The sequence below is a fragment of the Lissotriton vulgaris genome, chromosome 5 (assembly GCF_964263255.1).
Source record: "Lissotriton vulgaris chromosome 5, aLisVul1.2, whole genome shotgun sequence".
Taxonomy (NCBI): Eukaryota; Metazoa; Chordata; class Amphibia; order Caudata; family Salamandridae; genus Lissotriton; species Lissotriton vulgaris.
The window spans coordinates 85,183,814-85,211,150 of record NC_141693.1 but is presented as its reverse complement, the minus strand read 5'-3'; positions in this window follow the sequence as shown (position 1 = coordinate 85,211,150).

The following is a 27,337-nucleotide window of genomic DNA, read 5'->3' as shown; positions in this document are numbered from 1 at the left end:
ATGGGCAGGAGGAGGTAGGAAAGCTCTGATGTTCAGTGAGGCACAGAAATCAAAAGGAAGGATGGGGAGGGGGGGTATTCTTACCCTAACTTTATCTTTCCCAACTTGCTCACTGGCTGGGTGAGCTCACGGAGTTTGGGGACTGCGCCCTGCCTGCAACAAGGTGGCAGAACGCGGAGTTAACGGTAAGGAATGGATTCTTGCATCAGGCCAGAGCTGCACACGCCACCCAAGACTGAAGCTGGATTAAAAAAGTGAGCGCCGGGCATTCAGTGCTTCAGTAGGGTCAGAAGGCTGCATATGACGTGCCCTACTCGACCCCCGTACATAACATACCATGCAAAGTGCACATTCACCCAGAAGGGTATCTAGGTGTTGGATAACAGAAATGTATTGTTACCCAACTCAATGGTACTCATTTTATCGACCTCAGAAGGATGAAAGGTTGAGTGGGCCCACTGGGATTTGAACCTGTGACCATGAGATGGAACACAGGCCCGTACAGTGGGTGTATTAGTCCACTGAGCCACCACTCCCACCCTGGCTTGGGGTAGTGCTAAGTGTCAGGGCAGGCAGCCATAACAGACGAATTCAGGCTATGCAGTAAATAATGTGGCATATCAGAGTCACAGCAGTATTTTGTAGCATGTATAGCCTGGGAGGGTGGATCCCGAATTCCCCTATTAAAGGGCCCCCACTAGAAACTGGAGTTGCCCGTTTAGATTATAAAGATATGTGGCGCTTCATTTCCCTGCACTTTGCTCTAGATGAAATTAGGTGAACTTCAGTTAAGGGGCTTTCACCCTGTAATTCGGATTTCTCGCTCTGTAATTTGTACATATCTGTGGCCAAACGACACAGTGTTTCGCGACTGTGCCCGCCATTTTCCTGCCACTCATTCACGACGGACAAAGTTATGTGGGGTGATCTGGAACCAGCATGTTTGAGGCCACTGGAACTCTTTCCTCTCAACTGCGTTAATAACTGCTGAACTGATTTCCAGTCACCTTGGCTTGAAGACCGAATTTGACAGCGAAAAGGCCCTTTTTGTGGTTTGTTGTAAATCTCGTCAGTATTTTGAGGCAGCTGTGTCACAACGCTCTGGGCGGACTTCCTTCCCATACACCGAATCTTAATTTGTGAATACATTGTACACATTTAACTATGGTGCATTTTATGGGGTAAAAAATGAAACCGACTGTGACATTCAAGCCGGACTGGGCAAGAGAACATGTTCCCAGTGGCGATGTCAGCGTCATGTCTGCGGCCCCAAGTGGACTTACTGGCCGGGCCAAGGCGAGAAAATCTAAAAATAGAACTACCTGACTTTAACCTAAAGTAGAGTAGAGAAATAATAAAACACAAGGACTAGAACTGCCTGAGATTGGCCGATTGCACATTGTCTTTTAATGAAACACCCGACCTAGAGCTGATTGGTGTGACTAAAAAACAGACCGTCTAATTAACGAAACCAAAGATCTAGAACTGCCTGACGTCACCATAAGGCAGACCCCGTCAGATACATACAAGACATCTCGAAATACCTGACGTCACCATAAGGCAGACACCGTCAGATACATACAAGCCATCTCGAACTGCCTGACGTCACCATAAGGCAGGCACCGTCAGATACATACAAGCCATCTCGAAATGCCTGACGTCACCATAAGGCAGGCACCGTCTCGAAATGCCTGACGTCACCATAAGGCAGGCACCGTCAGATACATACATGACCTCTAGAAATGCCCGATGTAACCAGAAAAGCAGGCTGCTGCAACAAGAAAAAAAAGAGCACAAAAACGTTCAAGTAGACAGTGTATATTTGTAATAATAGAAATGTTTTTTGCCTTGCGCTTTGAAGTTGCTAGGCGCTATAAATTACCGACCGCTGTTACAGTTACTCAATGTGTTCCGCTTTGAAGAATGAAATGCTGAGTTGGCGCTGCCGACATTCAGACGCCTTGCATCCCTTGGGGTCTTTTATTCCTACTGTTCCTACAGATTACACAGGCCGCATCTGCGCCGCCTCGATCACAACAGCACCAAATAAAGATGAATAGCAGACAGGGCCTCTCGCCAGTGCATCCTGGTGGAGGCGAGCGGAGGTAAAGCGCCTCACACGTATTTGTTCTAGTGCTTAAAAGCAGATGCTACCCCCAAGCCGCAATGAGAGAAAAGCTCGGAAGTAAACAGCCTCCGAAAGAGCACTTTTGCCTAAATGCATTCCTAATCCATGCATCTTCATTGGACTGGCAGCTCTCAGGGCTCGAAAACTATCTTTATTTTAATTACTGACAACGTTTGACAGAACATCTGCCGTGGGCCCCTCGTCTTTCTGCGGAGAACGAGTAACTGCATTTCGCAGCCACAAAATTTACCTCTCGCACCCCCTACCGGCTGTCACTTAGAAGTAACGAGACACTTTCCATTCTGGGGACCTGCCCGGCTCCGCGTCAGTTCTCGAAGTGAATCGATTTAGAAACGAGTGTCTTTTATATGAAGAACGTGATCACGTAATTAAAGGTCCGGAAAAGAGATCACAGAGAACAGATTTCACCAAAGGCTCTCAACACATTCAAACGGTGTGATCCTGGGCCAATCAATTTACAAACCTGAAACTCAGTTTCACTATCTGGAAAAAACAGAAATGAGAACTGCTTGTTTGAAAGGTGGTTAGCCTAGGTGCACGCAGAATGCGAGAGTCTCGACGCAGACCCTGCCACATCTTCCGGTCCATGACTGGTGAAGAATGACCCCACACCTGGAGGGCAGGAGGGATCATTTCCTATCATCGAGAAGAATATATTTTCGGAGCTGAGGTAATACAAGCTGGAGTGTCCGGCTACATGATAATAAAAGTGTTTTAGCTTTCTGTGCAGGCCGTAAGTTGCATTTGGAGAGCACGGTTCCGCCCCCACTGTGAGGTCGAGGCAGGGTCAATGAGTGTGGAGGGGGAGGGGTGGGTCTACAAAGTACATAGGGCCTAATTTATGGCATTCTGGCGTAGGCAGCCCGACATATCACCTCGCTGAGCTATGCCAAAGTGAAAGGAAAGAATGCACCGTATTTATGCAATACAGCGCCTTCCAGAGCAAGGCAACACAGTGACGTTGCTTCTCTGTCTCACTCCATCTATGAGACAATTCAAATCCACGCAAAGTGGCTCTGCGTGGCCCCAGAGGTAGGGTTGAGAGGTTTACACTGCCGGAGCGCCAGAAAAAACGAGGCTCTGGCTTCACAAGTCTCACCAAGCCCTATAATATTCTGGAACTATTTTGTTGGCCTTTCATCCACGGGTGACAGAAAAAAAAGTAGCATATATTATTTTGATGCAAAATAAATAGAGGTGAAACTATTCTATGGCGAATGCAATGCTCACGTAGGTAAACTCAGTTGGTCAATGCAAGCACTGCCGATGTCTGCCTGCGTATTCAGAGGGTCAAAGATTCCTCACACCAGGTGCCACAATTCCCACCTGCCCTTATTTGACCCATGGTGGAATATTTATTATCATTATTTATTTATTTATTGATTTATCGATAGTGCTAGGAGGTCTAAGCTTGAGACAGAAAGCACTGTGAATATGTAAGTCATGATTTGGAAAAAGGCTTTACACACTTTATAGGATGATAGGTTGCCAAACAAACGTGAAAATGATTGTGCATTCAACACAAAACAAGCACTTTCAAATAAAAAAATTTATTAGTGGAAACTTTTTTTATTTGTGCCCTTTAAAAGTAGGTGCCCCAGCCCCCACCAGGCAATACCCTTACAGTATGTGTCATAAGCAACAATTCTGCCACCAGGAAGTCTCAAAGAATTCCATCAATCAAAGCCAATAGTGGCTCTGAAGCTGCCTTGAGATGTGCTGATTAACAAACTGCCCGCATTAACATCTTTTCCAGGCACCAGGGAGTGAAAGATTGGTTCTGCTTTAGCTGGGTGCCCCTCTCCCTCACCCCTCCCTTCCATCCATCCTGAGGCCCTCCCTGTCAGCATTAACCACTCAGGAGCGGATTGGTTTAAAAAACAGTATAGAACCGTTTTTGTAAAATTAAAAAAAGCTTGGCGGGCCAAATGTATGAACATTGCATTTCTTTTTAAAGTGGTTGCAGTCTGCACACTGACTTTGAGCGAATCTAATGGTATTTTGCAAACTATGAACGAACAGGTTAGGTCGCAAAATACTTAATTATATTGGGTTGCAATTCGATCGACCTCATGCATATTAATGAGGTAAGTACCAAACTAGACTAGTACAATTCCCTGTGATACCTTTGAAATAATGCATAACAATCCTATTTTTATAGGCATCCTGTTATCCTTAAAGAAAAACGGGATGCATTAAAAAAAAATTCATAATTCACAGCGAAGGGGCCCCCTGTGGGACCCCCGTGCCATTTGGGAATGGCTCATCTCTAACGGGTAAACTATTAATGTCGATTGACCAGACTTTGGTCGCAAAACATTAGTACATCCTATTTCAAATCGCTACGTGGAAGGAAAACCCTAAGCACACTAATTCCCAAACGCTTTTCTATACATTTGTACAAACAATAAGGTTCTGTACATACCAAAAGGTCATTTTGTGACCGCAAAGGGTTCGATTTTGCGAATTGGAGCCTTTGCGATCACAAGCCTCCTTCGGACACCTGCGCGATCGACCCCACCAGATCCCGCCCGCTCCCACCTGTCGGAAACATCTCCTCACAGGCACACACATCTGTCATGGTCACATCTGGTTTTGAGCCTTACCTGCGGCGTGCTCATGTTCTCCCGATTGAAGCTTTCTAAACAAGCCTAAAAAGAAGAAAAAAGACAGCAACAATTGTGAATACATGCGCGTGTTAACCCCGGCCTTGACACGCGCAGCGCTCATTGTGCGCGCGCAGGGGCTTCAAGAGCAGCTTTCAACTCAGCCTAGAGAGAGGGGCTTTACGCTGCGGTTGTTATGGTAACAAAATATCTGCACAATTTAGAGATGCGTCGCGAGCTTTGGCTTGGTGGTCGCAGGCCGGGGAGCAGCGCAGGCGGGGGGGCAGTGAGGCCAGGGCCGGTCCTAGCCATGGGCGGTATGGGCAGCTGCCCAGGGCCTTGCACTCAGGGGGGCCCCGCCGCTGGCCCGCAGTTGCGGAAATAATAAATGATGATGGCCTGGGGAAAAGCGCTGCGCAGTGAGCACAGCACAGTACATTCTTCCGTCCGTCCAATAATATCGAGAGTGTGTGTGTTTCTCAGGGGGGCCCTGCCGCCTGCCCAGATTCCAGTAAGTTCAGCGCCAGGGCAAGTACATGACGTTACTGCACGGGCCAGGGATCCAGGGTTCACAACAAAACGTGACGCAGCGATTCTAGCTCAGAGCATCACCTGCCAGGAAGAGACGCGAGCAGATTTAGTTGCATCCCTGTGACCCCACTCCCCTTCCCCCCACCCCTATTACCCCGGAGCTGTAGTAGACACAACAATATACTTACTGCGCAGGGATCAGGAAGTAATACGGAGCAAGAGAACACCTACCATCGAAAATGGAGCCCCCGAAGGGGCAGACTAAAACAGCGCCCGCCCGGTTGACAGGGGATCAAGAAAAAGTGCCCCTGACTTGCCGTAAGCAGTTTACTACAGTACTGGGATCACAGGATGCAGATTATACCAGTGCCGGGCAACCCGGCATCCAATCAAATGACCACCAGACTTTATTAAGAGCACCTTAGAAAAACAGAGGGCTCAGGTGCAGGAGAGTACAGCGGAGTCAGTTTACACTGACACCTGGTTTACATTCAGCTGAAAATAATAACACATCACCAGGCTCACCAACTGGTGTTCTAACTGGGCCGGCTCATCAGCAGCGTGCCATGCCAGCAGCAGACTCATTGGCAGCATATTATAGCAGACTCGGGCGGGCTCATCTCAGTGTACAAAAATAGGACCTGGTTAATCTCCAGAACAGAATTACAGATCTAGCCTCACCACCAGCACATTACAGTAGTACTGGGTGGACTCATTAGCAACGTACAGCAGCAATTGGCTGAGCTCGCCAGCAGGTGTTTATGGAAGCCCTGTAGCATGGGCATTGAGGATTCACCAGCCACCCTAAAACAGCATCGGGCTCGTTGACAGCGTATCATAGAAGCCCCTGGGCTCATTAGCAGCATATCATTTGAGATCTTGGTGGGCTCATCAGCAGATGATGATTCTGTCTCGTCATTGGTAGATTCTGGTGTAAAAGGCTCATTGGAAGCAAATTATACCAGCACCAGACTCATCGGCAGAGTAAACCAGCGCGGGACTCATCAGCAGAAATATTTATGTCTCAACAGCATACTAGATCAGAAGGGCATAGGGCTCATCAGCAGAAATAATCATGTCCCAGCAGCATACTAGCTCAGCAGGGCATAGGGCTCATCAGCATGGGCGTCCGCAGGGGGGGGGCAAGGAGGGGCGCTTGCCCCCCCCTGGAGAGACCCTCCTTGCCCCCCCTGCGGACGCCCATGAAAACCATGGACGGGGTTTCTCTCTCTTTCCTCGCCTTTCTTTTATTTGCTTCCCTGTGAAATGGACCCAAAAAAGAAAGACGCTTTTGCTGGAAATGCCGTATTTTTCTGACATTTTAATTCCAAAGTGCAGCATTGGGAATAAAAGGCTAAAAATATGAAAAATAGATAAATAACTAAATAAAGTAAGACAGAGTGGTAGCAAACTGGCCAAACTTATTTTATTCACACTGAAACACATTAGCGCCACTTTTACAGAGTTTGCCAGTGAAGCGCTATTTTTGTTTTCTTGTCTTTGTTTTCCCTGGACTTGGAACTAGTGCACCAATCCTGGAGGTACCAACATGTGTGGATTGGAAAACAAAATGTGTGCTGAGGCTCTGCGTCAAGGGATGTGGTCTTTTTACCATACTGCTTACGTTTTGTAAGGACACAAGCAATTGCCATTGAAATGGGTCCATTCAGGGCCCTGTAGTCGTGTCCTTAACTTTTCAGGCAAAAGCACTCACTGATTTCTGAATAGTGAGTGTAAAAGCATTAAGGTAACCATGTTGTTCCTGCTTACATTTCCCATGGTTTACTAAATTTTGCATTCCCTATAAGTGTTTGCTTCTTCCAGGATGTTGTTCCTTTTTTTTTTTTGTAGGCCGCATATTGATCTTGTCTAGTGCGTAATTTGAATTGCGCATCCAGGTGTTTATTGCGGGCAACAATTGGGTTGTAGTTGAAAACAGTGGGAGTTTTTCTCTGTGGGGCAGTACTGTGTTCAGTGGGGGAGAGGATGTGGCACTATGGTCAGAGCTGCTGAATTTGGAACTGGGAACCGGGTGCAGCCTTAATAACCAGCCCACCAGACCACTCTCCTGCGAGAGCACAATCACATGCTAGACCTTAGAAGGCTTCGCAACACCTTAAGAGTCCTGGTGTCTTCATACCAGCAAGTGGACCCTAGCATGACAAGTGTAGGTTAACCTTCAAGGCTTTTCCACCACTATCCATACTGAAGTTCACCTCCAGTCTTGCGGGCAGGCCTATGAAGCAGCACACCCTAGAACAACAGTCACTGAGCACACAGGACCCTTGAGAAGGGCCAGCTCTAGGGCGGTGCAACCAGTGTGACCTCACCGGGTGCTGACTTTAGGTGAAGGCATCATGTTTGCAAGTATATTATGATTTTAAAAACGCTTGCTGCCTCCTTCCTGACTTCCAGCAATTTTCGGCAACAATAAAAATGTCATGATGACTCTGGTGATTAATGTTCTTCCTAGAGAGATCAGAATTTTGTCTAGTGGAAGTTTTGACTCATGGAAAGGTAGCTCAGAGGGTTAATGTACCGGCTGCAAAGAACATGCGCCATGCAGATCACAAAGTGCACATAATGTAAATAGGTCAGTGGGCTACTGCTTTTGTCAGAGATCCTTTTGTTACTTGCAGTTTAAAAGTTAAAATCCTAACTTAGAACAGTGAGCTATTAACTGTTATCTAAGAGCTGCATACATACTGCAAGGTATTAATTTGAGCGTTATGTTCCCCCCGTCCCCCAGTCTTTGATTATCCTACTGTCCCAAAAAGTGTTCTTTTGGACAGAAATCAATTCTGATTATTAAGGAGAACCCCCCAATCATGGTATTACATTTTAAATTCCGGGTATTGTGTTTCTTCAGACCATTCACTATAAAACTATACAGGCTACTAGAATGGTGGTCATGTGACTCCTACACCTTGTAGTCCTTAGTCTTGTGTAACATTTTCTATACAGTGATTTACACACATATTGATTGTCTCTGTGTAATGTGTGTGATGTAAAGTGCCCCGACACCCTACAATGGTATGAGTGGCGCTGTAAATCAAATTAAATGCATCTGAGAGAGAGTGTTTATGGAGACTTTGGGGGCACAGTTAAAGGGTGGTAGTGAGGGCATCCATGGCAGAGGTGGTCATTGGGGGGCACTAACAAACATTAATGCACAGGACACCACCAGTGCTATGGCTGGCCCTGCCCTTGAGGCCAGTCTGCCTCACCAAAGGTACCTCCATTGGCATTGTTTCAGCAGCAGTAGCTGCAATTCACCAGGGATTGGCAATGCAGTTTTTTCACACACCAAAATATGTTCGCAAACTTCAGTCTCCCTGCTTCATTTACAAGCACTTTTAAATGTGCTGCCTGCTGTGGGGCCACTGGAATTAATTATGCAGCAAAGGATGACAACATTATGCCGTAGTGTTGACTAAATTATGCATTAAAAAAAGGCTGCAGCGTAATTCAGTATATTTTCAGATATTTTATTATTTTGACGTTTGTACACATGTTAACAATCTCTGGAAGGATTTTGTCTTATTAGTACCAGTGTAACATACAAATGCAGCAGTGAGAAAGGTGACCAGTCAACCTTTACAATAGGCCATCCACTCCGCAGCAACACAAGTCACATTTTATATTAACTTTTGATATGTTTGAGCTACAAACAATTTATTAGTTTAAATGGTCAGATCATGCAGCAGATCTTGCATTATGAGGCAAATATTGCAGAGACATAATTTTAGGGAAAACATTTGCAAACTAGGATATTTTGCCATTCATGTTTGAACTGCTGTTGTTGAAAAAGGGTGAAGTGCTGATGACAGAAACTCCATGGCTCGGAGACAAAGTGCTTGTGTTTCCACATTTTATCATATTTCGTACATTCTGTGATTAGAAGCATATCCCACTTTGTGAATATATTTTAATGTCAATAACTCATTATAACCTTAAATAATCATGTGCATCAATTGGTTGATTAAACTGGGCAGTGAAATGCCAAACAAATACAAAAAATTGGGATGTCTGCACATTCTGGCCACACCTCTGGCTCCACTCACAGATCCAATCCTTGGGTTATTCCCGCCCTCTGATTCTCCGCCCACTGTTCCCCTACTTTTTTTCACCACTTCGACCACTGTGTAAGACTCAGCATCCCTGGACCTGTCATGAGGCACAGCTGCGGGCGCCGCATGTGCCACACATTTACGGTGCTGGGCTAACGCATAAGGGAGCTGGCCATTATTGTATCCCTAAACGTGCGCACGATGTCAGTTTGACATTGACTACACATAGAGGGACTCTAAGTTTCTTTTAAAAAATATAGCTAACATTTGGACCTATACATTTTATTTTGTATAAATTAATTGAATGTGTGTAAAATTTAGCAATGCCCGGGGAATTCTAGTAAAGGGAGCACCCATTGGCGAATCACTAGCATGTGTGATTGCTGCATTATTTATTATTAACTTTGACGTTGTGCTTTAACTTTGGATAAAAGTTATCATGAATTCTAGCACCAAGAAGCCAATATTGGTAAATATGTGTGCTACAAATAATCCCTAACATACACTGTGCATACAGAATATTTAATCTGGTGCTTTAATCATAGGCTGTTTTAAAGTATTCTGATAAAAATCGAAATCAGCCTTGATTGGTGTTGGATCGAGGACCCAGACGTCTGCACACCTAGCAGACAGAGATAAAGCACCTTGTCAGAAAGTTTAGCATTTTCCCTACAGGTGGTGTTTGTTGGCCCGTGGCAGGGTCAGTCACATGTCCTGGATTCCTGGCATTTAATTGAGTCTATCCTAGTTCTGCGCCCCAGTGTTTTGTGTGCCCCACCTGGCACACATCATGTCGGGGGATGGTGATGACGTTAACATTTTGCCCCCCCCCTGGAAACATTTCTGTGGACGCCCATGCTCATCAGCAGGTTATTGCAGCACCGAAATCATAGCACCAGATGAAATCGATAGCTGTAGCCAGGGAATAATAAATGATGATGATGTTGCTACTGATATCCACATTAGTTTGCTTCACTGATGCCAAATAACTAAGATCAAAAGTCCTGCGAAGTCACTTTCTGTGATGTCACTTGGAGGGGCCTCACATCTTCCCTTTCGCCCGGGGCCTCAGAAGGCCTAGGACCGGCACTGAGTGAGGCGCATCTGGGGGCGCGGGCAGAGCTGCACGCTGTCCTGCAGGGCCGGCCCGAGGCATGTGCAAAGTGTGCACCTGCACAGGGCCGCCAAACCCCAGGGGCCGCCACAACGAGGATCCGTTCGTGAGTCTTGTGGTATAGTAAATATTTGCATATTGTGTGCAGTGTTTAATGAAGCCCATGATTATTTGGTCACCCTTCTCCACCCACTTTGGCTAGTTTTAAAATGATATTTGCGCAGAGCGGTATTTGCTCAACTACTTTTATTGTCATATAAAAGCATATGCAGTTTAAAATTCCTAGCAAGTTTAACGAGCTGCCCCAAATCCTGTTTGCATTTTATTAATGATGACATCAGCGATCACAGGGACACACCCCATAAATTAGGCCCACGCAACTCTCCTTCGAGTCTGAGCTGCATTAATGCAATTTTCTCGATTACAATCGGCTGATTTTGCTGAGCCCTGCATGTTGCTACTGTTTGGGCCAGTCGACTCGCATCTACGTGCTTGTATAACAGAGCGCGGGTATCGATTACACATCCTGGGATCTAGGCTGGGGAGCTGTAAATACTGTGTTTGAAGGGGCCTCTGGCACTGGCGGCCCCCTGGCAGGATTTGGCGGCCTCCGGCTGAGCGGTTTTGACCCCGGCTGCTAGCAATGGCAGCGCAGTTCCGTTCTTTGTTTTACTTCTAGTTTCACAATCACTTTAAGTTAGCTAGCAGTTTGGGTCCCAGGGCTGTCAGTCATAGCACTACCAATGACGTTGACGGCCCTGGGACAGCCCCCGCACGCTGTGCGCAGTGCGTTGCAGCCACCTGCTGCTAAGCCGCGCTGTGTGACGCGTCGCGACGGTGGTGGTCACGCGCTCCCGGCGCCAGCGAGTGCGTGCGTCATCCGGCATCTCGACTCTTCCCGATCCAGTTCCCCGGCCTGACCCTATTTGGAACGGTGCGAGCAGGCCAGCCTGGTGGTGAGAGTCTCAGCGGACTTGCAGGTATAACACAACAACAAATAGATTAATTTCATTTTCAATTATCATTCTGTGAATATTACAGGCAGTAGGCACTGTTGTGCAATGTGGGTGCAGCCGGCCTCGAACAGTCACTCTTGCAATGTTGAAAGTTAAAGTAATGGTTGAAATGGGGCTGAGGGACCTGCGAGCCAGGCCCAAATAAGAAACGTTCTTGATTCTGCTCAATGTGTGGTATTTATGTTTTTTAAGACTCATAGGGTTAATTTCAGAAAATACAACTTCTTTACCAGCAGCACAGGTACTCCTATGAAAGCACTACTAGTATCCTCGAAATGTTTTTCCAAGTCCTGGCTGTCCTTCTTATGACGTGCACCTCGAAAATCGAGATCGAACATTTCTCTTTAAAACAGCTTCAGTGCAAATTCGAATGAGACTCCTAGAAAAATGATATCCTTTGACCTTTATTCCAAAACAATGCTTCTTCTACGAGCTCCTTTTTGTTGCTCCAAAAAGCTCTTCACACGATATAAAACTTATTTTATTGCGCCTTCTGTGCATGTAACCTATTAATTCAGATAAGCAACACATATACTCATACACTTGCTGGCACCGGACGAGTGGCAGCCGAAGAGTTACACCCAATCATCTAACGACTTTTCTGGACGTATTATTAAAACACCTTCCTGAGCTTCGCCCCGTCCGGACCCCCTCTTCCGGGGCCCCCACCTACTCTCCCTGCACAGGGCCACCTTGAGCCTAGAGCCGGCCCTGTGTCCTGAAACCCATCACTGGGAGGGGTGGGGGCCACGAGTGTCGGAGACCCTTGTATAAAAGAATATATATATGTATTTCACAATTAAAACTCGCAACCCCTCTGGAGCCGAAATGAACCGGCCAGACACGCTTACTTTCAGGGCAATGCAAGGACAGACAGACCGTGGAAGGCGGGAAACTGGACAAGAGGAGGAGGGAGGAAACTCCGGGTTTATAACGGGGGCTAAACAGGAAAACGTCATCAAAGAGAAAGGCGACTGAACATGCTGAAGAGCAACTGGATAAATACAGAGGCGCGGGGCCTGCCGGGTAACCACACGCAGGACAGCAGGGTCCAGTGGAAGTACGAACATTGAAGCATTGAAGCATGGCACGGCGAGCCCAAACCGGAAGGACGGTGCGAGGAACCAGCGATGACATCATATCCGTGGGAGGGAGGGTCAAAGCAGAAACAGTGAGCAGAGGGATGCACCAGGAGAGTGAGCATGAGAAAAGGTCAAACAAGAGGTCATTGTCATGGGCAGAAGGGCCAACCCGTGAGCAGAGGGGTCCATCAGGAACACATGAGCATCGGGCAGCAGCACCGGGCAGCAAGGTCAAACAAGACACCATTGGACCAAACCAGGAACCATGACCGGAGGGGTCCACCAGGAGAGTCAGAGCTTTGGGCAGCAAGGTCAAACAAGAGGTCATTGTCTTTAGCAAGCTGTGAGCCTCTAGAGTGGTCCATCAGGAACACGCAAGCATCAGGCAACAGCATCGGGCAGCAAGTTCAAACAAGACATCATTGAACCAAACCAGAAATCATGACCGGAGGGGTCCACAGGAAAACAAGAGCATCAGCGGCAAGGTCAAACAAGAAGTCACAAGCCTGGCGCAGAAAGACCAACTTAGGAATCATGAGCAGATGGATGGAACACAAGAGCGAGCACGAGACAAGCTCAGACAAGAGATCATTCTCATCGGCAGAAGGACCTAACCAGGAATCGTGAGCAGAGTTGTCCATCAGCAAAGCAAGAGCATCAGTGGCAAGGTCAAACAAGAAGTCACAAGCATGGCGCAGAGCGCCCAAAGAGAAAAGCGTAAGCATCGGGCAGAGGGAACAAGAAAGGTGAAAAAACACACAAACATGGGAAACCAGGGCCAAACAAAAAATCAAGAGCATACGGCTTTGAGGCAAAACATAATACCAGGAACTAACAAGGTCCTGGGTCAAAACCACATTTGGTACCAAACCTTGTTCACTACAGAAGAACAGAGAGGCTCTTTAAGGCGGTCTATGTGGTGCTGACGGTGCGCTGTTTATCGTCTGTGGCAGTATGGTGTGAAGAAACAACGGGCACCGGGCAGAGGGTCAAACATGTAACAATGATCATGGGTACAGAAATGCAAGATGGACATGATAAGCATGGGGAAGGGAAACCCATTTATGACTTAACGAATATAGGTTCCAAGTGAAAAAGAGGTCAAACATGAGTTGGAAAGCCGGGACAATAACCTGTATGACGTCACTGTAGCGCTCATGGTAGATCTCAAGGACATGTTTACCCCGTAGCACACAGTGTCCTGTGAGGAAACACGCCCATATGACGTTTGCACAGCTTCTAAGCACTGTATTATGCCGCACACATAAAAATGTATGTCAGGGTTGCGCTAGCTGTAGACTTGAGATCTCACTCGCTAGCGCGCGACCACAGGATCTAAAGCTGAGCGGGAAATTTGAGATCTGGTTTGTTAAATGTCCAGCGGTGAGAATTTGGGGAGGCTAAAAAGGTAGATGAGGCTTCAAATATGCTATGATTCTGCAACAAGTGTGCATAAAATATGGTCTTTTATCATAACTATAATACCACTGCATTTTAATGACCAGCCCCGCCCCCGACATGACAATAATACAAACTTCAGCAAAGGGGGGTCATGAACCCCCTACTTTAGAAGCTTTAGAGGTAAGGTGACCAGAATTTTAAAGCAAAAAACTGGGACATTTCAGAAAACTATAAACTTTACGTCAAGCGAGCACACAGAATGACAGCGCTCCTCCGCAGAGAATTACAAAACAGGCAGTAAGAACATATATATAAGATGCAATTTATAAACCCACTAGCTTGCTTGTGAATTAAATTGCTTTTTGGGAACAACTAACTATCCCTGCTTTGTAAAATATAAAAAAAAAAACTCCCCCCCCCCCCCCCTTGTTTTTAGTTGACCCTCTCCAAAAACCGGGACATGACGTAAATTTCTCAAAATCTGCCGGGACAGCTGGTGAAAAACGGGGACCATCCTGGCAAATCCGGGACGCCTGGTCACCCTATATAGAGGGAGAGGGGTGGGCACTGGGCAGTATGTAACATGTTGAATATGGCTCTTTTAATTTTGATTGGAAACACTGAACTTCAAACATAAACACCACTGTACAATTAACAAGGTGAGGCCGGCAGGCACCATTTAGCCATTTTTTTCTGAATCCCCTCAGGTAAGGCATGCGACGGAGCCCGGCTCTCTCAACTCGCACAGTCGACTGCAATTCGATATATGGTTTAAAGTAGGGGGTAGGGGGGGCCGGCCTCCCAGATTTGCCTGGGCAGTCCCGGGTTTTCACCAGCTGTCCCGGAAGATTCCGGTCATTTTGGCTCATGTCACGGTCAGGGCCGGACTGGGAATGAAAACTGGCCCTGGCAAAGTGCTCGCCCCCCTGCCCCTCCCCCTACCCCCCACCGGCCCCCCTCCGAGCTCTTTGCTGGGGCCGGTTTTCGGACGATTTTGTTACAGGGCTGATTTTGCAGCTACGCGGAAAAAACGGCCCTGTAACAAAAACGCCCCCCAGGGGTCCAAAACCGACTCCCACCCTTGCAGCGCACCGGGGGATTGCCCGGTGCCCGCAACGGCCAGTCCGGCCGGGCCTGATCACAGTTTTTAGAAGGGGGTCGACTGAAACCAGTGATAAGAATTTATTAGGTGTTCTAAAGTTGTGCTAGTTAGCAGCTGTTAAATTGAAGCAATTTAATTCACAGGTATGATGCTGGTTTTAGAAATTAAATTTCATTTATTTTCTTAGTGCTTCTTCTGTGCTCCTAGGTTGGTAGGAGCTGTCATTCTGCGCAGCCCGGTTGATGTAAAATTGTAGCCCTGCCTCTATCTTTGCAAAATGTCCCGGTTTTTGGTTCTCAAGATCTGTGGGGTCACCCTAGGTGGCGGGGGTATTTACTTTTCTGGCTACTGGCTTGCTTCGTGTGCAAGCGTCTCGACGAACACGCGTCCGTGCCCCATGGAACACTTCCGGGTAACGCACTAATTGAAACATTATTTCCGGCGCAGGGCCCCAACAATAAACCCATTTACCAAAGGCGGGCAGGGGGGCTTTCAAAGCAACTCACAGGGGGCAGCGGGACTCTGGGAGGAACAATGCCGCAGCTTCCCCTTCAATGGACTCCCAGGCAGGGCTGTGTGTGCTCAAAGCAGACATTGGGCTGTGTTCATGCGGCCTGTGTGATCCTCGGCAGGGCTCGGGTTTCCATTGTAACTGTCCGAGGCTTAGGTTTCCGTCCTGCTGGCCTGCCCAGCGTGCAGAAGGCGCCGTGTCACGGACCGGCAGCTTTAGCCGCCCCATGCAGCCACGTTTCTCCTCACCCCACAGAATGTGTGCCCACTGAGAGTACCCTTACTGCGCACGTGCCCCAGAGCCCTGCCCGGGGCACTTCTTTCAACGACTGTCCTCGTGCCCCAGTGCCCTGCCCGGGGCACTTCTCCCGAGTATTGCACTGGTGCCCTAGAGCCCTACTAGGGGCCCTTCTCCCGACTACTGTGCACATGGTCCAGAGCCCTACCTGGGCTGGGGCCCTTCTCCAGACTACTGCGCGTGTGCCTTAGATCCCTGCCCGGGGACCTTCTCCGGACTACTATGTGCGGGCCTCAGAACCCTACCAGGGGCCCTTCTCCCGAGTATTGCGCTCGTGCCCTAGCGCCCTAACAGGGGCCCTTTTCCAGACTACTGCACGCGTGTCCCAGAGCCCTGCCCGGGGCCCTTCTCCAGACTACTGCGCGCGTGTCTCAGAGCCCTGCCCGGGGCCCTTCTCCAGACTACTGCGCGCATGCCCCAGAGCCCTGCCAGGGGCCCTTCTCCAGACTACTGTGCTCGTGCCCCAGAGCTCTTCTCCCGACTACTGCACGCGTGCCCCAGAGCCCTACCCGAGGCCCTTCTCCAGACTACTGCGCACGTGCCCCAGAGCCTTACCAGGGACCCTTCTCCAGACTACTGTGCACGTGCCCCAGAGCCCTGCCAGGGGCCCTTCTCCCGACTACTGCACGCGTGCCCAGAGCCCTACCAGGAGTCCTTCTCCCGACTACTGCGCACATGCCCAGAGCCCTACCAGGGGCTCTTCTCCCGACTACTGCGCGTGCCAAAGAGCCTTACCAGGGACCCTTCTCCAGACTACTGTGCACGTGCCCCAGAGCCCTGCCAGGGGCCCTTCTCCCGACTACTGCACGCGTGCCCAGAGCCCTACCAGGAGTCCTTCTCCCGACTACTGCGCGTGCCCCAGAGCCCTACCAGGGGCCCTTCTCCCGACTACTGCACCCGTGGCCCAGAGCCCTACCAGGGGCCCTTCTCCCGACTACTGCACCCGTGGCCCAGAGCCCTACCAGGGGCCCTTCTCCAGACTACTGCGCTCGTGCCCCAGAGCCCTGCCAGGGGCCTTCTGCCCGACTACTGCGCGCATACCCCAGAGCCCGCCCAGGGGCCCTTCTCCCGACTACTGCACGTGTGCCCCTGGGCCCTACCAGGGGCCCTTCTCCCGACTACTGCACACGTGGCCCAGAGCCCTACCTGGGGCCCTTCTCCAGACTACTGCGCGTGTGCCTTAGATGCCTGCCCGGGGACCTTCTCCGGACTAATGCGCGCGTGCCCAGAGCCCTACCGGGGGTCCTTCTCCAGACAACTGTGCACGTGCCCCAGAGCCGTACCAGGAGCCCTTCTCCCGACTACTGCACGAGTGGCCCAGAGCCCTACCAGGAGTCCTTCTCCCAACTACTGCGCACATGCCCAGAGCCCTACCAGGGGCTCTTCTCCCGACTACTGCACCCGTGGCCCAGAGCCCTATCAAGGGCCCTTCTCCAGACTACTGCGCTTGTGCCCCAGAGCCCTGCCAGGGGCCTTCTGCCCGACTACTGCGCGCATACCCCAGAGCCCACCCAGGGGCCCTTCTCCCGACTACTGCACGCGTGCCCCTGGGCCCTACCAGGAGCCCTTCTCTCGACTCCTGCAAACGTGCCCCAGAGCCCTTCAAGGGGCCCTTCTCCAGACTACTGCACATGTGCCCCAGAGCCCTTCAAGGGGCCCTTCTCCAGACTACTGCACATGTGCCCCAGAGGCTCTTCTCCCCACTACTGTGCAAAAGCCCCAGAGCCCTACCAGGGGCCTTCCTCCAGACTACTGCGCACGTGCCCCAGAACCTACCTGGGGCCCTAGCAGGGGCCCTTCTCCAGACTACTGCGCTCGTGCCCCAGAGCCCTGCCAGGGGCCTTCTGCCCGACTACTGCGCGCATACCCCAGAGCCCGCCCAGGGGCCCTTCTCCCGACTACTGCACGTGTGCCCCTGGGCCCTACCAGGGGCCCTTCTCCCGACTACTGCACACGTGGCCCAGAGCCCTACCTGGGGCCCTTCTCCAGACTACTGCGCGTGTGCCTTAGATGCCTGCCCGGGGACCTTCTCCGGACTAATGCGCGCGTGCCCAGAGCCCTACCGGGGGTCCTTCTCCAGACAACTGTGCACGTGCCCCAGAGCCGTACCAGGAGCCCTTCTCCCGACTACTGCACGAGTGGCCCAGAGCCCTACCAGGAGTCCTTCTCCCGACTACTGCGCACATGCCCAGAGCCCTACCAGGGGCTCTTCTCCCGACTACTGCACCCGTGGCCCAGAGCCCTATCAAGGGCCCTTCTCCAGACTACTGCGCTTGTGCCCCAGAGCCCTGCCAGGGGCCTTCTGCCCGACTACTGCGCGCATACCCCAGAGCCCACCCAGGGGCCCTTCTCCCGACTACTGCACGCGTGCCCCTGGGCCCTACCAGGAGCCCTTCTCTCGACTCCTGCAAACGTGCCCCAGAGCCCTTCAAGGGGCCCTTCTCCAGACTACTGCACATGTGCCCCAGAGCCCTTCAAGGGGCCCTTCTCCAGACTACTGCACATGTGCCCCAGAGGCTCTTCTCCCCACTACTGTGCAAAAGCCCCAGAGCCCTACCAGGGGCCTTCCTCCAGACTACTGCGCACGTGCCCCAGAACCTACCTGGGGCCCTAGCAGGGGCCCTTCTCCAGAGTACTGCGCGCGTGCCCCAGAGCCCTGTCCACGGCCCTTCTTCCGACTACTGCGCACATGGCCCAGACCTCTACCACGGGCCCATCTCAAGACTACTGTGCACGTGTTCCAGAGCCCTACCAGGCGCCATTCGCCTGACTACTGCACGCGTGACCCAGAGCCCTACCAGGGGCCCTTCTCTCAACTTCTGTGTACTTGCCCCAGAGCCCTTCCAGAGGCTCTTCTCCAGACTACTGCGCACGTGCCCCAGAGCCCTACCAGGGGCCCTTCTCCCGACTACTGCGCGCGTGCCCCAAAGCCCTACCAGGGGCCCTTCTCCTGACTACTGCACGTGTGCCCCAGTGCCCTACCTCGGTCCCTTCTTCCGACTACTGCGCATGTGTCCCAGTGCCCTCCCAGGGGCTCCTCTCCAGACTACTGGGCGCGTGCCCCAGTGCCCTACCAGGGGCCCCTCTCCAGACTACTTTGCGCGTGCCCCAGTGCCCTACCAGGGGCCCCTCTCCCGAACACTGCGCGCGTGCCCCAATGCCCTACCAGGGGCCCCTCTACCGACTACTGTGTTCGTGCCCCGGAGCCGTGCCAGGGGCCTTCAGCCCGACTACTGCGCACATGCCCCAGAGCACTCCCAGGGGGCCTTCTGCCCGACTACTGCACACGTGCCCCAGAGCCCTCCCAGGGGCCCTTCTCCCGACTACTGCGAGCGTGCCCCAGAGCCCTGCCAGGGGTCTTCCTCTCAACTACTGCGTGCATGCCCCAGAGCCCTGCCGGGGGCCCTTCTTCCAACTACTGCACGCGTGCTTCTGGGCCCTACCAGGGGCCTTCCTCCTGACTACTGCGCGCATGCTCCAGAGCCATCCCAGGGCCCCTTTTCCCGACTACTGCACGCGTGCCCCTGGGCCCTACCAGGAGCCCTTCTCCAGACTACTGCGCGCGTGCCCCAGAGCCCTCCCAAGGGCTCTTCTCCAGACTACTGCGAGCGTGCCCCAGAGCCCTCCCAGGGGCTCTTCTCCTGACTACTGCGCGCGTGCCCCAGAGCCCTCCCAGGGGCCCTTCCCCCGACTACTGCGCGCGTGCCCCAGAGCCCTGCCAGGGGCCCTTCTCCCGACTACTGCGCACGTGCCCCAGAGCCCTCCCAGGGGCCCTTCTCCCGACTACTGCGCGCGTGCCCCAGAGCCCTGCCATTGGCCTTCCTCCCGACTACTGCGCGTGTGCCCCATTATTAGGGTGACCAGACGTCCGGGATTTGCCCGGACAGTCCCTGTTTTTCACCAGCTGTCCCGGCAGATTTCGGTAATGTTGGCTCATGTCCCGGTTTTTTGAGGGGGTCGACTGAAAACATTGAGAGGCACTTTTTGGGGTGTTATAAAGCTGTGCTAGTGAGCAGCTGTTATATGTAAGCAATTTAATGAATATGGTATGATGTTGGTTTTAGAAATAACATTCTATTTATTTTCCTAAGGCCATTTTTTGTGATGTTATGTTGATGAGAACTGTGATTAAACAAAAAGGACTAGCTTAAGTTGACCAAAGTGTTACTGTACTCAAATTAGTTCTGTCACGGGCACCTTGTTGGTGTATTCATGAAGCCCTCACCCACCAACCTAGTTGGTGGCATGCTTCATCATCGGGCCCACCCATGGGCCGGAGGACGACGGCGGGACAACAGGTACAAGGCAGGCTCTGACCAGAAAGACTGGTCATCCCCATACCGCTTCCCTCCAGGAAGCCTTGGCTAATAACCCAAAGCGTATGCATGAGAAGGGAATCCCCCTCTCACATATAGAAAAACGCCTTAGTGTGTGTATCACATAGTCTGTACCACAACACTAGTCTGTTTTATTTCACCACACCTTTTTTAAAAACCGGTCCTGAGGAAAGCCAGAATACTCTAAGGCACTGGCTGAAACATGTCGACCATCTGAAGTACGCAGGGGGCAGTAACTCGCCACCCTTACGCGTCCTGTAGCCTTACTTTTAACCGCTGGTGACGGCCCAGTTATTAAAATTTAATTTACCCTCGGGTACTGGGACCACCACCAAGCCGTTTTAAATCACAACTCACCCAACCTCACTGCACTCTCAGCAATATACCAGCTCCGCTGTAATCAGGCGTCGTAGCACACCCGGGACATACTAGGTGTCACTGGGTGGGCCCGATGATGAAGCATGCCACCAACTAGGTTGGTGGGTGAGGGCTTCATGAATACACCAACAAGGTGCCCGTGACAGAACTAATTTGAGTACTGTAACACTTTGGTCAACTTAAGCTAGTCCTTTTTGTTTAATCACATATAAACCCTAGGGGACTCGGACTAGCTACCTAGTCCTCTCTCTCCCTCTTGTTATACGCATGTTGATGAGAACTGTCATTCTGTTGATGAAAAATTGTAGTCCTTCTTCTATTTTCCCAAAATGTCCCGGTTTTTGGTTTTCAAGATCTGGTCACCCTACCCATTATGACAGCATTATGCTGCCCCAGTAGCAGCAGACTATGAGGCCCTCTGGGGCTTTACTATGCAGAAGATAACTCCAGGCACGAACGCACCCCTCTGCCGTGCGAGGTACAGAGATGTGGGGTGCAGGGTCCTGAGCACGAGCCTTGCTTTACTCTGCGACGGGGGAAACATGTGACATTCAGAGGAGTTTGCAGAATTCCTGCTCCTTCAATATCAATGAAGCAGGATTTGCTCACTTATCCTTCCAAAGGACTGCGAGGGACAGCAGAGGGAGTGCAATAAAAACAAGCACTAGCAAGGCCAATAGGTCTCACCTATGTGAGATAAATTGGCTTTGGTGGGATGCAGTAGCACTGTGTGGAATAGAGTGGAGCTTAATTGTGTGGCATTGTGTGCAGTGGAATTTTATGGCATTGTGTGGCGTAGAGTGGAACTGAGCATGGAAATAGAGTTGATTGATTGGAATGAAGTGAGGGTGGAACATTGTGGCATTGTGTGGGGTGGAGTGTACTTATGTAGCACTGTGTGGAGTGTAATTGTGTGGCATGGAACTGTAAGGCTTAATGTGGAGTAAAACTGTGTGGCACTCTTTAGAGTGAAGTAGAATTGTGTGCCGTGGAGTAAAACTGTGTGGAGTAGAGTGGAACAGTTTGGCATTGTATGGAAAGCAATTGTGAAGCATTGTGCAGCTTGGAGTGTAACTGCGTTGATTGGAGAGGAATTATGTGGCATTATGTGGAGTGGAATTGTGTGGCATTGAGTGGTGTGAAATGGATCGTAGAGGAGTGGTGTGGAATTGTGTGTAGTGGATTGGAAATGTGTGTCATTGTGTGGAGTGGAGCTGTGTGGATATGTGTGGGGTGGAATTATGGGGCATTGTGGAGTGGAATTATGTGGCATTAAGGAGTGGAACTGTGTGGCACTGAGTGGCATCGAGTGGAACTGTGGCACATTATTTGGTTTGCAGTGAAAATGTGTCACGTAGAGTGGAATTGGGTGGTATGGAGTGGAATTGCGTGGAGCTGTGTGGCAATGTGTGGAGTCGGAGTGTATGGAGTGGAGTGCAACTGCGTTGCATTGTGTGGCATGGAGTGAAACTGTGTGGACTGGAATTGTGTGGCATGCAGTAGAACCGTGTGGCATTGTGGGGAATGGATTGGAATTGTGCAGAATGGAATTGAGTGGCATACGTGGACAATAACTGTGTGGCATTGTGTGGAGTGGCATTCTGTGGCATGCATAAATCTCTGTCTCCCTCTCTCTCCTTTCTAAATTGTACCACCACTGCCACATTTTAGCTGCTTGACTAGCTTTATAAGATGAAGTAAATGATTCATGCTGCGTAGTGGAGTTTGCACAAGCCACTGTGCATGGTCCGGAACCACCAGCCACCAGCAGTAGAGAGATGAAGACAGACAGAGAAACAACATGGGCAGAACATACAATAGCCAGTATGATGGCTGGGGTTCACGCAAGCGCAGTAGCAGACAGTCTCAGATTGTAAAAGAAATAAAGTTAATACATACATGCTATGTGAGTCTGGAGTTTGGAGGACGCACACGCATTTTCAGGAACATGTGTTGGCAAAGCCAATAGGTCTCGCTTATGCAAGTACTTTTGGCTTTGCTAATGTTCTACATCACGTGGCTGCTGTTCATCATGTCTAAAGGTTAGTGGCATTGGGAAGAGTGGTGTGGGGAAGAGTGGTGTGGGGAAGAGTGGTGTGGGGAAGAGTGGTGTGGGGAAGAGTGGCGTGGAGTGGAGTGGCGTAGAGTGGAGTGGCGTAGAGTGGAGTGGCGTAGAGTGGAGTGGCGTAGAGTGGAGTGGCGTAGAGTGGAGTGGCGTGGAGTGGAGTGGCGTAGAGTGGAGTGGAGTGGCGCAGAGTGGAGTGGCGCAGAGTGGAGTGGCGCAGAGTGGAGTGGCGTGGAGTGGCGCAGAGTGGAGTGGCGCAGAGTGGAGTGGCGCAGAGTGGAGTGGCGCAGAGTGGAGTGGCGCAGAGTGGAGTGGCGCAGAGTGGAGTGGCGTAGAGTGGCGTAGAGTGGAGTGGCGTAGAGTGGAGTGGCGTAGAGTGGAGTGGCGTGGAGTGGCGTAGAGTGGAGTGGCGTAGAGTGGAGTGGCGTAGAGTGGAGTGGCGTAGAGTGGAGTGGCATAGAGTGGAGTGGAGTGGAGTGGCGTAGAGTGGAGTGGAGTGGCGTAGAGTGGAGTGGAGTGGCATAGAGTGGAGTGGAGTGGCGTAGAGTGGAGTGGAGTGGCGTAGAGTTGAGTGGCGTAGAGTGGAGTGGAGTGGCGTAGAGTGGAGTGGAGTGGCGTAGAGTGGAGTGGAGTGGCGTGGAGTGGAGTGGCGTAGACTGGAGTGGCGTAGAGTGGAGTGGCGTAGAGTGGAGTGGAGTGGCGTAGAGTGGACTAACATAGCTTAGTGGGAATTGAGTAGAGTGGAGTAGCTTTGCGTGGCATAGATTGGAGTGAAGTGTAGTAGAGTGTCTTACCTTATTGATGTACGCAGGGGGCCTTGAGAATGAAAAATTGAGCTGATTTTGTAACATAAAGAGGATCATAATGGTCCCCTGATGCTGTATTAGATTACCACTGTACAATGTCAATGCGATTAAAAAAGCTTTAAAAGAGCCATGCGGGAATAGAAGATACACTGCTAGACAACATGGCTAAAATACATTCACATTGACAAGGCTAAGGACTCGGGCATTGCCGAGATCTATTAGCTTTGCCAATGCTTGTTCTGTGTTAGCGGGGCACTGCTGAACAAATGTGGAAATGATAGAGAGAAACAGTTGAGGAGCTTTGAAGTGAAGCGAGGACGTGGCGTAAAGGCCAGAGCTGGCAAATGGGGAACTGGGGTTCAAGGTCCAAATCTCGGGATGAACAGTTCGTGATTCTGGGCCAGTCATTTATGCTTCCTCCAGCGTACAGCAATGAATGCGTTGTGTAATGTAGCAGGTGCGCTCTTAAAGCGCTCCAATACCATTGACTGGTGTCAGCACCATGGCAAGATGGAGGACTGAACAAGAGCTCCAATATCATCCATTAGTGCAAAAAATAAAAAAATAAACAAGTGCTGTTCATGTTTTAACAAGAAATACATAGGTTTATGTACATGTGCATGCATTTTAGTGGTATGTGTAAAAGGAGCATACAAAACAAAATAAAAAGCTATAGGCAGCAGAGGCGAAGGAGGTAGTGGAGGGAGGGGTCAAGTAGGGAAGCAGGAGGGAGGGGAAGATTGTCGAGCAACGACAAGAGAGGGCAGGAGGAATCAACATTGAAGGGGTAAAAAAAACCTTAATTGAAGCAGGATAAGCAACAAAAATGAATGCATCATTTTGGCTTGTAAGAGGTGAGCACTTATAGTGCTCTAATACCATAGGCTCCGGTTCGTGTTATGGCAAGACAGAGGATGGAGCAAGCCCTTCAATGCCGTCGGATCGAGCAAAAGAAAAAAACTAGTGCTGTTCATGCTTTAACAACCTTTTAAGAAACGCATTCATTTATGTACATGAGTAATGATTTAGTGGTAAGGGAGACGGCCTGAAAACACAAGTACTCCTTTGGGGTGCTTGAAAACAAAGAAAAAATAGCTGCGCAAATCGGGAGAAGTGTAAAGAGACATGTACTTGGTCCATGGGCTATGGGAGGGTCAAACACAAGAAGAGGGCATGATGCCCGTATGCCAGGACAAATGGCATCAAAGAAAATGAGATCAACACTGAAGTTTACCAATGGTAGGCGATAGGGGGACTGTGAGGCCACAGATATAACACAATACGTCTCTTCGAGACAGTACTTGCGCTGTCTAGCCGAGCAGCTTATGCGTGCCTAGCTAAGACCTTCAACAATCGATTTCACACAGGCGAAACCGACTGCATTTGCCAATGCTTGTTGTGTTTAGAAACAGGGAGATTAAGTGATTTATTCGTAATCACAAAACGTGGACCTGAGGAAGGGGCTCGGGAGATGATCTAGTGTCCTTTAGGGAGAGGATGTAGGTTAAGGGTCAGAGCTGCTGACCAGTGGGGGCTCCTCCGCTAAGGCGGAGGAACGTTGCCTCACTGCAAAAGCAACAAAGAAAGGAAAAAAATAAAATGATAACAGAATGTTATTATCATGTTATTTTTCCCTCCGGCTGTGGCAGTGTGTGAGGGGCGGGGCAGAGCTTCGGGGAAGGAGTTGTAGACACTCCTGCGCACAATGACTGTTTGTTCGGCCCTCTCAGGCGCCCCAAAACAGTAATGCGCACTTCCCCGTTCTCCATGCAGGCCGCATTACAGCCTGCATGGAGAACATGCCCACACCTAAAGCCCCTGGCTGAGCGCTGTGTCACCGTGCTCAGACCAATCACAACGCTCAGATTAGAGCATTGTGATTGGCTTACGGGTGGGAGCCAGGCTGCCTGCTTCCTGTTTCGACCTGGAGTCGGACACAGGGAAGCAGCAGAGAAGACACCGGAGCCGGTGGTGGCAAGTTAAGTTTTATTTATTTATTTTTATTTTTTAAGCTGTCAGCAAGCCCCATCCCCCTCCCCCACCCACATCTCCAACCCGCGATCCACACTGGCCACCCGTGCTGTGGACTATGAAGCCGGTAAACTGGGTTTGAGTTTCGGTGTCAGCTTAACATCCTTAATTTTGGACAAATCACTTAATCTAGTCCGGAGAGGAGGGGATCTGGAAAATGTCGTTCAGCGGGGCAAGCAGCGATGGACGGGAGAGGGACGGGCAACCAACAGCAAATGAAGGCTGCCACGGGGAAATTAAGTGATTTGCCTATGTTTACGGTGTCCTCGTGAAAGTAACTTGAGCTAATGTAAAGCACTCCAGTATCCTCAGCTGGTGTTGGCGCTTTATAAAACTGCACACAAAAAAGTAACTTGTGCTAATGTAAAGCACTCCAGTATCATAGGGTGGTATTAGCGCTATATAAAACTGCACCAATAATCACAAAATGTGGAACTGAGGCTGTGGCTGGGGAGACGATGGGGTGTCCTCTTGGTAGACGGTGTGATGTAAAGACCTCAGCTGCCAACTATGGAGCTGGGAGACTGGGTTTGAGTTTTGGCATCGCCTTAACATCCTTGATTATGGGGAAATCACTCAATCTAACCTCGCCTAAAAAGTGAATGTGTCATCGTGTGAAGTAACTGGTGCTCAATTAAAGTACTCCAATATGAATGGGTGGTGTTTGGCGCTATATAAAACTGCACAAAAAAAAAATGTGTAAAGCTGTCTGTGGAGACAGGGCTCTGGGGGAAAGGAGATCTGGGCAACTGGAGTTCCATGTGGGGAAGCAGCGACAGGCAGGAGGTTGACGGGCAAACAGCAAATGCGGGCTACCACAGGGAAATGAATTGATTTGCCTGCATTTACAGTGTCCTCGTGAAAGGTAACTGCTGTTAATTTAAAGCACTACAATACCTTCAGCTGGTGTTGGCGCTATATAAAACAGCACAAAAAAAGTAACTAGGGCTAATGTAAAACATTCCAATAACTTTAGGTGGTTTTCAGGACAGGTGGTTTGGTTGCTATATATATATATATATATATATATATAACTGCACAAAAAAGTAACCTGTTCTAATATAAGTACTCCAATACCTTCCAGTGGTGTTGGTGCTATATAAAACTGCAGCAAAAGTTCAGCGGGGCAAGCAGCGTTGGAAGGGAGGTGGATGGGCAACCCCCAGAAAATGCGGGCTGCCACAGGAGAGGAAGTGATTTGGTCATAATCACAAAATGTGGAACTGAGGCGGAGGCTAGGGAGACGATATGTCATCCTCTTGAGAGAGGATGGGGCTTCAGGGCCACAGCTGCCGACTATGGAGCTGGGAAATTGTGTTTGAGTTTCAGCGTCGGTTTAACATCCTTGATTCTGGACAAATTTCCCTGTGCCTACAAAAATGAATGGGTCCTTGTGTGAAGGAACCGGTGCTAATGTATAGCAGTCCAGAACATTCGGGTGTTCTTGGCAGTATAAAAAAACTTCACAAAAATAACAAAGGTGAGGTGGAGTAGAGTGGGGTGGCATGGAGTGGGGTGGTGTAGAGAGGAATAGAGTGGAGTACAGTAGCGTGGAGTGGCATAGATAGAGTTGCGTACAGTGGAGTAGAATGTTGTGGCATAGAGTGGACTGTTGAGAGTGAAGTGGCATGGGGTGGAGTAGAGGGTCATACATTAAAGTGGCATATAGAGTGGAGGGGGTAGAGTGTTATGGAGTGGCATAGAATGTCATAGAGTGGAGTAGAATATTGTGGAGTGTCCTAGAGTGAATTAAAGAGGCATGGAACAGCATCGAGGGAGTCGTTTAGAGCGTTGTAGAACAGAGTGGAGTAGATTGTCGTAGAGCGAGTGGTATAGAGTGT